Source organism: Mytilus californianus, unplaced genomic scaffold (assembly GCF_021869535.1).
Source record: "Mytilus californianus isolate M0D057914Y unplaced genomic scaffold, xbMytCali1.0.p SCAF_12, whole genome shotgun sequence".
Lineage (NCBI taxonomy): Eukaryota > Metazoa > Mollusca > Bivalvia > Mytilida > Mytilidae > Mytilus > Mytilus californianus.
In genome coordinates, this window is record NW_026262604.1 from 45,008,550 (window position 1) to 45,022,253 (window position 13,704).

General features: G+C 30.6%; 2 long non-coding RNA genes across 2 annotated transcripts; one reads left to right on the top strand and one right to left on the bottom strand.

The window, feature by feature from the left end:
* Positions 1 to 2,894: 2,894 nt before the first annotated feature.
* LOC127721886 (uncharacterized) lies at positions 2,895 to 8,668 on the top strand. The gene is made up of 2 exons (XR_007991507.1): positions 2,895 to 3,018; positions 8,342 to 8,668. It is a non-coding gene; the product is annotated as an uncharacterized LOC127721886 (long non-coding RNA).
* On the bottom strand, positions 8,416 to 11,232 carry LOC127721885 (uncharacterized). Its single transcript, XR_007991506.1, has 3 exons — positions 11,065 to 11,232; positions 9,687 to 9,708; positions 8,416 to 8,504 (listed from the first exon to the last, which is right to left on the bottom strand). It is a non-coding gene; the product is annotated as an uncharacterized LOC127721885 (long non-coding RNA).
* Between the last annotated feature and the right edge of the window lie 2,472 nt (positions 11,233 to 13,704).

Sequence of the window (13,704 nt, forward strand, 5' to 3'; positions counted from 1 at the left end):
CAGCAAGCATCCTTTCTTTATTCATATGATTTCTTTGAGATTTTAGTTGTACCTTTGGTATTGGCAGCAACATCTAAATGATAGATTAGTACTGCTTACAACAAATCACAAAAATAGAAGACAACTATACCTCTACACCTTGCAATACTGCATTTAAGTACTTCAAAGGACTTCCCGTTACAGCATGAAACACTAGGCAATGGTACTGGATGATTACAGAGGCGGTTTCTTGTTTGAAAGCCAGCATCACAACTAGAACTACACTTTGTCCAGCTTGCCCATGATCCCCAGTTTCTATTTCCTGCAGGCAAAATAAAGTAAAATTAGAAACTGCAATATGAACATACTTTCGAGAATATGACAAGTGAAACTGACCAATAAAGCTGACAATTAATGCATTATTAAACTGAATGTTGCTATAATTATAACATTACTATATACGCATCTAAATCTCTTATATTTTTTTCCTATCATACACATGTATATGTTAGACTCAGATCGACGTCCGGTCTCTAAACGACGTCCGTTCCTCAAATCGGCGTCCAAATCTGACGTCACGTTCCAAAATCAGTGTCAAATAATTGAACCCTCTAATCGACATCCAATGCTACGTAATGAATAACACAAACGACGTCCGATCGAAGAGGAGACTATCATCGCGATTTCATTGAATCATTTATTTTTATATTTATCGTTGATTATAGTATCTGTATCGTTTTGTCTTTTTGTGAAAATATAACTGTTTATTTTGGTATCAAAATTTTGTTATCAAAATAAAAGGTTAAGCATCAGAAAATACCAATAAGACAATCACCAACATCATATTACAATTGCATATACGTGTATATTATTATTTTGATGACAGACGTTTATATTCTCGACCTTGTTGTTTTCCTTTTAAGGTCGTATAAACAAATAAACTATCTAACTATAATGATCTGAGCGTCACTGATGAGTCTTATGTAGACGAAACGCGCGTTTTGTAAATCAAATTATAAGCGTGGTACCTTTGACAACTATTAACGTAACTTTGATCGGTGTCACGCGCACTGATTTCTCAGTGGACAGATTTTGTTCTGCAGTATCAAGTGATGATATAATTCCGTTCACATTTAACAATTTTAGAGAATATAAACTGACATGAACACACAAATTCTTTTTTTTTCAAACCTACATTACAGATAAAACACTATTCATATATGAATTATTCTAAAAGTAAAAATGACAGAAAAATGCACTCCCAAAAATAATGACTTACCATCGTAATGTCCTTCAACGACGAGGGTACATATAAACAGCGTTGTGAATTTAAGGAAAAAAATCCACATATCAGTTTCAATATTCCAGTATAAGTAATTAGTCTAAATCAAAACAATGTTTCCATCCTTAAAAAAATAAAAATGTTTATCGTTAATACCCAGCGCCCCACAAATCACATCATTATTATATAATTTTATAGTAAAATGCTGATATAAATTATCAACTTACAAACTTTTTTCTGTTAGTTTTATTTTTTTTGTACGTATAATGTATTTTTTTTAAGGTAAGGCACAATATAAAATGATAAAAAAGAACTAACAAATAATGTTAACAGTTCTTTTGGTAATGTCTTTCTTCTGTTAAAGGTCACATAACTTTTATTGCGAGTGTTAAAAAGGGATGTAAATATCACATTGTGGATAAACACCTATACCGAAATATGATATTTTTGTATAATTATCAAATATCAAGAAGCAAACGCATTGCAAAGCAGGGGGTTGTCTATCTTTGTTAAATGTTTTAAATATTTGAAGTGATTGAGGCTTCAAATTACAGACATTTGTTTCAAAAAAGGTATTCAAATTTCTTTCAATCTGTTTATTTCGATTATACAAAGAGATATTTGTCATGCCTATCTACATATTTTTAAACCTTTTCTTAAATAAACTCGTGTTCATATGTATATTCTATATCACACGTAGCTGATTTGTCATCTGTTGCAGGAAATAAGAGAATGTTGCCACTGTTTTGTCAACCATGCTGTATGATTTATATAGTTCTGTGCGTGCTTAATCATCGTGTCAATGATCACTTCTTTCTTTTCTATTTAAAAACAGGAAAAAAATCCCCTGTAAATGATTTTTTTAATTACATTGCGTTCTGTTCAATTCAGTAACTGTACTGCAGCATCGCAATGATGTGCTGTTTGTTATAAGCACAAAGTTCAAATATATAAAAAGAATTAAAATGTCTATGAGTTTTGCTTGTGTAATTGCACTTGCAAATCTAATGTAGTCACGAAAGGTTTTTGGAGTACCGCATGCTGTCTTGGGTTGAAATAAAAAAATAAAAGCTTTCTGAAATATGTGTATTTATATATCGTAAAAGTGATATATGTAATTAGATATTAAATTTAACGTTTGAACGCCGAAAAAAAGTAAAGCTGATGCTTACATTTTCGGAGACAGTTAACGCAGTAACTTCAAAACAATAAAAAAGGAAATCATTACAATAATACCATTGCCAGGGCACCAGAAACAAAATACTTTGACAAATTTAATTTAACCATAATCAACATTCATACAATCAGTTAATATAAAAATATTTCAAAGAATGACACGGTTGCCCTTATATATTGGAAAAAAGTGTATATCACTCGAACAAATAAAAATAAAATGCTATATAGAAAATCATAATGGCCTAAATAATAAGATTATTAAAATGATATAAGAGATGATTGTTTTGTTCTAAAGTTTTGTACATATCCAACACTGTTATAAATAAAATGTACTTACGTGTCAATAGCGCCATCGACCTTAAATGTTATATAAGTATTATACTTAAAGAAAACTTCCTAGTTAAATTATAAGAAAACAGGAAATGAAAAAGTACAGATTTAAACGTGATTTGTTAATGTTATAGATGAGCATCAAAAAGGAAGATTTTTTAAAAGTAATGGATACATATTTTTCAAGTGTTAACCGACTTGCTTTATCTATATTTTTTATCGACATATGTATTGCAAAATATACGAAAAAGGTCAGTGAATATAAGATTACACATATTTCCGAATTGTACCTAAACACTATTTGTTAACCGGTTAGATGTCATATAACAAAGAAAGAGTTTTGATTTATTGGAACATTTAGATATTAGAACACAACTGTAAAGAATTTTTGTGAAAAATAAATCAAAACAAAAGCCCAAAATTGCTTCTGGCTTTTAACAAAACTCGAATTAAATCTGAAAAGGAAAACTTAATCCCACCAATTACATTATCTGTTTGACAGCGTTTTATTTTTCATTATAACGATTGTGTTTCAATGTGTTTATATGCTCTGGTTTACTACAATATCGCACCAATTTTATGTTCTGTTTCTTTGTATTTCCTATCAACTTATCAACAGCAAAAACAGTAATCTTGTATACCCGCAACGAATTAATTCGAGTATCAAACCTTTGGGATTTTCTAATTCGTTTACAATAACATGGCGAGCTTTATTATCAAGCTTATATTTGACAACAGTTCCTTAACAATTTTGAACGAAAGTTTTGAATAACAAGTTTATGATTTAGGCTTGATTTGAAGAATCCTACATTTGAAGTTAAACTTAATCAATCCAGAGAAAAACCACCTTACACGCTATATTTTGTCTATTGTGAGTTGTGTGGACGAATTTGTCTTTGACGTTGCATTAGCTTAATGATTTGCTATTGATATTTATCGTACACGTTTAAAAATCAACTAATTGGAGCATTCAAACTGATTTAATGTTCCGGTAACCCAAAACATGATTAATGTGTTTATAAAGCTATATACGTAGTTGTTTATGTCACTGCAATGTTTACCCATGTACAGCTTTCTATTGAACGAAAGGATGTACATTTGGTACAATTTTTACAAAACCGTGAATGCTAATTAAAAACAGATATACTTCATTCAAACCTGAAGTCGCTTGACCAAATTTTAAATCACATTGGCAACCTTATCTAAGTGGTTGTAAACTGTAATGGCGTATAATTACAGACTTGTTATTTTCAAATACACGTCGTGTTATGTATGTATGTATATATGTTTGTCTATTGGAAAGCATACATCAATTTTCTATTTTTATAATTGAGATAAATATTCACAATAAGGCTAATAAACGTGGACTAAAATACATAAAATTTTTATGCAACTGCTTATCTTCTACAGTATAATAACATTTTACAACGTGCATAAAAGGAATTACTTGTGGGAATTTCCTAAGTTATAAGACCATAACTCTGCAAAAAGTCATCAGACCAAAAGCAAATTCAAACTTGATCTGTATGACTTGGTCATGAGAAAACTATGTACCAAATATCAAATCAATATTTTCATGCACGAAGAATAATAATTTTCATCAAATGATATCCGCTATCGTCAAATCATCTTCCGTCATCGTCAAATGATTCCAGTCATTGATGCAGGTACTTCAGGAAAACATAAAACGTTTAGAATAATAAGGAATAGATTACCTTAGCTGTATTTGGCAAAAATGTTAGAAATTTTTGGTCCTCAATGCTCTTCAACTTCGTACTTTATTTGGCCTTTTTACCTTTTTTTTCATTCGATCGTCACTGATGAGTCTTTGCAGACAAAACGCGCGTCTGGCGCAAATACAAAATATCAATCCTGGTATCTATGATGAGTTTATATAAAATAATAATGACATATGGTTTGCGTTGAAACGATTTTTTTCCCTATAAACCTGGAGGTGTACAAAATCATTTTATTAAACAAGGATGTCTATGTAATCACACACTATGTCATATATTGATAATGAACCAGAGTGTATACAAAATCATGTCGAGGAGAGATAAGTCTGATTGGCTAATATGAATACTCTGTCTTCTTTGATAACTTATAGCTATATCCATTCTCTTAATATTAGGGCAAATGTTAACATTCCTGATCGATCTTATTGATCATGTTGATATGGTATCCACACTATTTTCGGTCTAATGCAAAGGAAACACATTATAGAGAGCAGTTTGCACTAATTTTAATTTGCACTTTAATATGTAAATAGATTTTTACTCCCTTTTTTTTTTCAAAAGACGTCTTTTGGGATTTACCTAATTTTAGCAAACTTTTTCCTTTGTAAATATAATTTGTATTCTTTAATTGCTCCTCTTCTAATGAATGGCATATACTTTTTAATGAAACCACAGAGGTGTATTAAATTACATGTATTTCCTTTGTAAATATAATTTGTATTCTTTAATTGCTCCTCTTCTAATGAATGGCATATACTTTTTAATGAAACCACAGAGGTATATTAAATTACATGTATTTTGCAGAAAATTCTGCAACTTGAGTAAATACTAAATATTACAATGTATCTAAATATAAAATTTAGCTCGAAGTCGTACCTTCCCTTTTATTCTATACCATCAGCGACAACGGATTTATCATGCACTAGCATGTACACGTGGTACTCAACTCTGTGATGATTCTCCTTTAAATGTACATGTATCTGATATTTCTCAACTGCAATTACTATAAACTGATAATAGTTATCAAAAGTATCAGGCTTATAACACTCTTTCCCTCCTAACAAAAATAAAAAAAGAAATACCAATTCTCTTTAATCATGATAATTCCGAACCGATTTACACATAAAACAAACAGTAAACTCTAAAATCAGCATTTTAATGTTTGATCTCAGTTTTGCGTTGGTAAGTCAATAATGACATATAACGTTCTTACTTTCCTTTGCATTATATACTGTGTCGTCCCGACGAAACGTGCAAGAAACTACCATACCAAAATGACATAAAATAGAAGACGATATTATTGAGTTTTTAAAAATTAAAAGTGTGTTTTCATATCATTTGAAACAAGTTAAAAGATTGTATTACCTCTACTTGCGAACTGTTAGTCATCTTGGGTATATCCAGGTAAGTGCCTAGTACTAAAAACCGTATTGTAAACTGCAAATGCATATTTTGCTTTATATCATTACTATCTTAAATGATTAGTATAGGTTGACTATTTATTATAGCTATAGACTCTTTGAGGATTCTTATGTAAAGGTCGTCTTTGTCAGTGTATGATTCGTATTCTTGCGTTCATTTGCAGTCCCATCCGTTTGATTGTGAAAATAAACACAAATACGGTACTATTGGAACATAATTCCAAAATGGTACTGCAAAACGTTGAATGCAATGATGTTTGAGTCGGTACATGTTGAACTTTTGAAAGTGTCTGTACAATCTCATTCATACTTGATATTCTTCATTTAAACCAGCTTCGAAAAATACAAAGATAGGACAGTCACTTCAGTAAGACAAATAAAACAATAGACTAATTTAAATGTCGTTATGTTAAAATGCAATATTTTATATTGCAATGGAAATTCTCTAACTTTATCCGAAACATGCAAAGACATTTTGCTGTGATCAAAGTATGTCCAAATTTTGATCATCGAAATAATCAAGATTGATTAAATCTAGTATTTGTATTTACATTACGTTCTATCACTGTAGATTAATTGGTTCATTTAGCATGTTAACATTGATGTTCCTTCTTGTTCGACTATGCCAAAACAAGGTTATTGTTATTACCTTTTTGTTATTCAAAGTTTACTTTTTGTGTTATGTCTCGTCTCATTATTTTTTATATGAAACGCCATGATAAGTATTTAGTATGACGATACATTTTCACTTCTGTACTCGTACTAAGAACAACACATTTATTTATTCTAAAAACAAATATTTCCGTACTCCTAACAACAACATTATTATATTATAGTTTACCTGTGTACGTTATTTAATTTAACGGCATTCTGTCCTAGATTAGAGCTGTCTATGTGGCATTGTTTTACGTTTTTTTTTTAATTATTAAAATTGTATCTATACTGTGTCATAGATCAAATATATTCGTTCAAAGTATATTTAATTTAATTTATTTAATCTTTTTTATATGTCTCTTTGGTTGAGTTAAGCCATTTCAATTGATATTATAGAGTGTTATTGTTCATGTTGTAAAGTTATATTTCTATTTCCGGTTACGGTGAAGGTTGGCGCCTTTTAAAACGTTTAACCCGCTGCATGTCTACGCAACTGACCTAATTCAGGAGCCTGTTGGTCAGTGGATGTCGTTTGATGATGTGTTACATAAGTGTTTCTTGTTTTTTTTATATAAGTTAGACCATTTGTTTTCTTGTCTGATTTGTTTGACACTAGTTATGTTGGGCCTTTTATCTTGCTGTATTGTGAAAGCCAAAGCGTAGGGTTAAAGGCCGTTCTTTGACCTATATTTGTTAACTTTTACACATTGTGACTAAGATGGAGAGTTGTCTCATTTTTTCATTTACCAGGTCTTCTTATTTCTAAGTTAGTCATGTTAGTGTTGACCAGTCTAGAACTTTTTATGTTGCGCTTGTACTACCTTTTAATGCCTTGGCTTAGTTAGTTTGTCATCGACTTATAAGTGTGAAAATCACTTTGGTATTTTCCACTTTGTCCTTAGAACATGCATTTCTAAACCAAGGATTTCGTTTTTTGTTTTGACAAACGTATGCGTTAGTCGTCGTGAAAGGAATATTTTATCACGACAATAATGTTTGCCGACCTCTCAATGCATCGCATATAGAAAAAAATAACAATAATATACTATGGTATGATTTCCAATAAGAAATCTATTTAAACGAACCTTAAATGAATTATATGTTACCAATTATAGGCAACCGTACGGCTTTTACCAATGAGAAAACCCGTTACCGTAAAGTCGGCTTCATGTATACAAGACCTGGAAACAAAAATATAAAACAATACAATTGAGCAAACTTACGGTCTTATTTAGAAATAAAACAATTCACGAAAAAACAAATATGACAGACATAAACCATCAACAACTACTGAGCTGCAGGCTCCTGACTTCGAATGTATAATGTGCCAGGGTTGAACATGTTCGTTGGCGTCTAGCCTCCCCTAAACTGGGACAGTGCGGTAACAATTCAACATAGAAAAAAATACATATCAAACAAAAAGTCGTAAACACATTATCGATACAAAGAAGAAAAACATCTAACAAAAAAAAAAACCCCAAAAAACAGACCAGACGGTCGTAGCAGGGTATAAATACATACACCACAACACAAAAGAAATACGGTACAGATCTGAGAGTACTCGCAGGTACTGATAGCTAGTTCAGAGCCATTAATAACTGTTATAAAACCATTGTTATATAGGAATTCTAAACTGTGTAATTATGTGTTATAACAGTGTAATTACATGTTACTATAAACAACGTAAATTGAAATTTAATAATTAAATAAAACAAAACCATATAAAATATCTTATATGTTTTATTATTTCGTTATAATTTCAGATCCTCGTATATTTCCTCATTATTGCAATTCATCTGAGTGTTAGTACGACCACCAATCTCAATATTGTCATAAACACCACTCTGTGTATCACTAGAACGTCGACTTCGTTCATAATCGTTAAGTTGGCTGGTTAGGGGTAATTCACCAGGACGTTGGTTGTTGCTGAAACATGATCAATGATATGCAGTCAACTGTTAAACTTGTCAAGGTGTATATGTTGTGTAATCTTAAAGGCACTTTAAAACATCGATCTATGTTACAATTTTATATGATAGAGAATATGTCGTTATGATACTAAATGAAAATAAAATTTTATTAGTCTTATACGTCCGAAGCACTTTAATGTATCATCTTCATCTCAATTAACCCGCAGAACCAAAACAGTTTAAAGCAAACGATGTAAAAAAATTGTATTTTCCTAAGAAATTAGTTATTACTATGTATCATAATATACCACATGACATTGTTTACAATCATTATATAAAATGTTATAACACGTGACCCTACGTTTCCATGATGGCAGCGCAGCGTTTTATTAATTTAGAAACATTTACAAAATTGTTTTCCTCATTGGACCTATCATAACATCCCCTAGAACTAGAGATTAAAGAAACCACAGACACACCTCCTCTGTCTTATTTTACGGAGACTCAATTGCAAATGTACATGCACATTGACTCTTGGATTTGAAAGAATTTGTTTAAATCACAAAAACACATTATCATTCAATAACGTATGCTGAATCTTATTGAATACATTATGTAAAGTTTGGTCAATGTCTTATTTGCTTCAAATCTACTTGTGTTGTTGCACTCGGAGATGGGAATCGTCAAACCTATTCCAAAAATAAGTACATTTTGTTTTGTCTATTTTTCCCCTTTTTATTTTTGCAAGCCACAAAACAAACGTTAATTATATTGTTAAAGGATAAAATTGGAGTTATCTACCAGTGCGATAACTCGAAAATTCAATACAATTTCTGATGAAACCTACATGTACAATGTACATCCAACCCACCTCTTGTCAAAGGTGATAACAAACTCGCCATTTTTGATAATTTGATAATTCTTTGTTATGAATAAGCTATTGAATTTGCTCAAATTAATTGCTAAAACACACATATTTGTTCACTGATGTTTTAACACGGTATAATAATCTGCATAAACTTGCAACTTTTCGATTCTCAAGTCACTCATATATCTAACCAGTAGTTCCCTTCTACATCTATGTGTGTCAATGCAACAAACCTTCAAGAGGGTCTGAAACTGTTTGTAAAGAGATTGAAATCGGAAGAAATATGTTTTAAACCAATTATGTTTTAAAGTTCAAACATAGAAAACTTACCCCGCCTTTCTATTTTGCCTTGCTAAAAAGACAGATAAAAAATTAAGTTGATTAGAAAAAAGTAACAAAACATATTAAAATATATACAAACGGAAAGCCTTGTCTAAAAAATAGCGATAAATGAACAGTTGTTATGTTATCTTGTTGTTGTTTTAATTGTTCTTGGTTTTTTCATTTATTATTCATTTTTATATTTTAACCCTTCGTTCAATAACTCAACACGATATTAACACTTAAATATACACGACTAACAAAGGCCAGCCAAAGGAAAATTTAAAAAGGAAAGTCGCTAATCAAATGGCAAAATCAAAAGTTCCAACATATCAAACGATTGGAAAACAACTGTCATATTTCTGAATAGGGCCAGGTGCAACAATGCAACGGGATTAAACATGGTTTGTAAAATGTATTGCATTATTTGGAAATGGAAATGAGGAATGTGTCAAAGAGACAATATTAATACCAAAGAGCAACACACCATCCGTTAACCACCAACGTGACTTCAACACAGCTAAAACATGACTATCAAAGACCAGAGGTTCCTGACTAGGGGCAGGCGTAAACATAGGCGGAGTTATTTTTTGACATTTGGAAACCAACATTATAACAGTAAATGCCATATTTTATAATATATGATTACCTTTCAACTGATAGGTCATTTTATAGAACTATCGGATTATCAGTCATCATATAGAATTGTGGTCTTTATTATACATTTATGTGGAGTTTTATTCCATTAAAAAGGAAAGTCACAAAAATACTGAACGCCGAGGAAAATTTAAAAAGGAAAGTCTCTAATCAAATGTCAAAATCAAAAGTTCCAACACATCAAACGATTGGAAAACAACTGTAATATTTCTGACGTGGTGCAGGCATTTTCTTAAGTAGAAAATGGTGGATTAGAATCGGTTTTAAAGTTTGCTTAACCATTCATTTGTATGATATTCGCATAACATACACTCATACCACATCTTCCTTTATCTATGTAACACTTTTTCAGTTTACTAGATTTTCATTGTTCATGTTATGCTTTTTTAAAAATGTGATTGCGAAATTCCTATAAAGATCATTCCATACGATGAATAAACGCATCACATATACAATTAATAGAATTTTGTACGACAGAAACCTTATTTGTTCATAAAAGATTGATAAGCAAAGATAAAAAAATGTTTAAACAGCCAAGGTTTGTATGAATTAAAGGACTATAAATTTCAAAAGGTATATATTACTACACAGTTTTGTTCCAATAGTTTCCCCTTGGCATAATACGCAGGGTATTTCTATAAAGAAATGAATTTCAAATTATATTTATTTCACTCTGAATAAGGTTATTATTTATAACTTATTTCGAAATAAATAAAAAATCCATACTTACCAGTTTGATTAGGGTTCAATTTACGGAAAACATAAAGACCAAAAATAATAACGACAGCAGTAACTACAGAACATCCAACTGCAACAGCTACAAGAAGACCAGTGGAGAAACTGTTTGGATGGTTTGATCGCTCGTTCAGCACCTGAAGTAGTAAGTTGTTAAATGTGAATGAAGTAGTTTTGTATTAACTACACGAAGAAATAGATGTATATCAACATATCATGTCATTCAGATAATTTGAAAGCTCTATATACATGATATATGGCTTATAACAAGTTCCGTAGTAATCAAGTTCGTATAATAAGATAAAACAGTAGGGTATGACACATAAAGGACGTAAAAGTATTGTATGAATTATATTAATATTAAAACTGTTATAGTGCTAAACCGTTTATCAGAGTTAAAGTTCATACATAGCCAAAGTAGATATAGTTGTTATGTGCCAATCAACAACAGGTCAAGGATATGTTGTATTAATACATTTTTCTTTTTACATATCTTCATTCTTTGGAATAAAACGCTCCGTGAATAGCCAAACAATTTCTTTTTTAGACGCGCTGTTTTTGTGGTTGTATTTATATCAAAATTAATAATAATTCATGTCTTGTATATCATAATACCTAGACACTTATATATTTTTGAACATATATTATAATTCAAAGGTCTTGTGACTTATCTTTCTATATACACATTGATACCGTTATTTTTCTACACTCATTTGTGTTTTCATATATGTAACTTCGCTCGTTAAAACGTTGTATGTTGATTTTCAAATAACAAAAGACCACTTCATAAATCGTAATTTCAAACCAAAAGCATTGGCATGTTTACCCTCTTAACCAACTAAAATGTCAATGGATCAAAAACGTTCAAACTGAGTATGTCTGATGTAGTATTTTTCTTGATATTCGTACATAATTTACAAGTTGGCCGATTCAAAGAAACTAAATTTTGATTGGTATCCGACAAGCTGGCAGTATTATCATTTTCCGGATTCATGACATACCATGGTTTTAAAAGAACAACATGAACAACTGTACATATATAATTAAAAATATGCTTAATGTCATAGCTTATATCGAGTCTAGTAGATAAATTGCAAACTGTAACAGTAAAATGTCTTCCTCCATAGGAGGAGCAGCTTCATACAATGGGAACAGAAAACTTGCAGCTGTTTTCAGTTTCTGCAAAACTATTTGATATTACCTAGGAATTTGTCTTGACTGCAATTTTGAATATAGAAATCAAGTCCAATGCATTCAGATCCATTACACATAGGAAAAGGGCTGTCACAATCACGTGAACGTTTTTTGAATCTGATTCCGCTAGTTGCATTGCAAGACTCCCATTCCTGCCAACTCCCCCACTGTCCATGAACTGTAATCATATGTGGTGTAAATAAATGTAAATTTCACATCTTATCGAATTTATTTAAAAAAAGATTATATTTTGCAATGAATTGCACTGTTATGCATGTTATATGTGATGTGTCTTCCTCAGTTTTGGTTTGTTACCCGGATTTGTTCTTTCTCAATACTACTGTTGCCTTTATTTATATCTTATTGTATTCATTTAAGAATATTATATTCTATCAATTGTATTGTAAATCCAATTTTATTGAAATTTACTATGTATTAAATGATAAAAAATCTACGATGTATAACCTTTTCATCCCTGCTATACAATTCTAATGGGTTCAGGTTATTTAGATCTCGCTACGTTTTAACAAATTTAATGTTTAGTTGATGTACTTGATTTTGAAAGTATTAAGTTGAATAGTTTGGATGCCACATTCCTTTCCCTGCAGTTATTACATATGTGAGAATATAATTAGATTAGTATTTCAGATGTGAATCATAAGCTAAAGCAAGATATATAAGAGAAATTACTTTCACAATATATAGTATTACAAAGACGACTTTCTATCGATCTTCCATGGCAATAACGTCCACCATGGGATGGTGTTGGATTATCACATGTCCGAGTCCTGTCCTGTATTCCACCATTACATGTTGCACTACAGGTATTCCAGGAAGACCATTCCCTCCAACTGCCATGGACTAAAAAAAGAAAAAGACAGATATTCCTTTAACAGATTTAAAAGATATATTTGTGAAGAATCTAAAACGGATATTACATATGAACATCAACTGCAACATCCATCGACTAAAATTTTTAAAAGAAATTAACAATTTTTACACATTTCAAATGTTTAATTGTTTCTTTTAATAGTTTCAAATTAATTTAAAAATACAAATTAAACATTGTATATTAACCTAACTAATCAACTTATTACAACATGTTCTATTTTGTCTCATTTATTGCTGTCATAGGGTTTCATATTACAGGTATCTTAATGTGTATCTTACTCTTGCATTTTCATTTCGTCCCAAGTAAAATACTGTAATAAAAAAACACTATAAGGAACACTAGGTTATATGAGGTAACATAGATTATATGTAAATAATGCAGCAAACAGGCAACATTATCTAAACAAATGTCCTATGAGTTTTTCAATTATTGGTTTTATCTATTTATTTACAACTTTCACTTGAATGCCTCACGTGATTACAAAATGCAGAAAATAAAAATATGTACGATTTATTCATTTGATTTTGATTTTCTGGAGAATTATGTTTG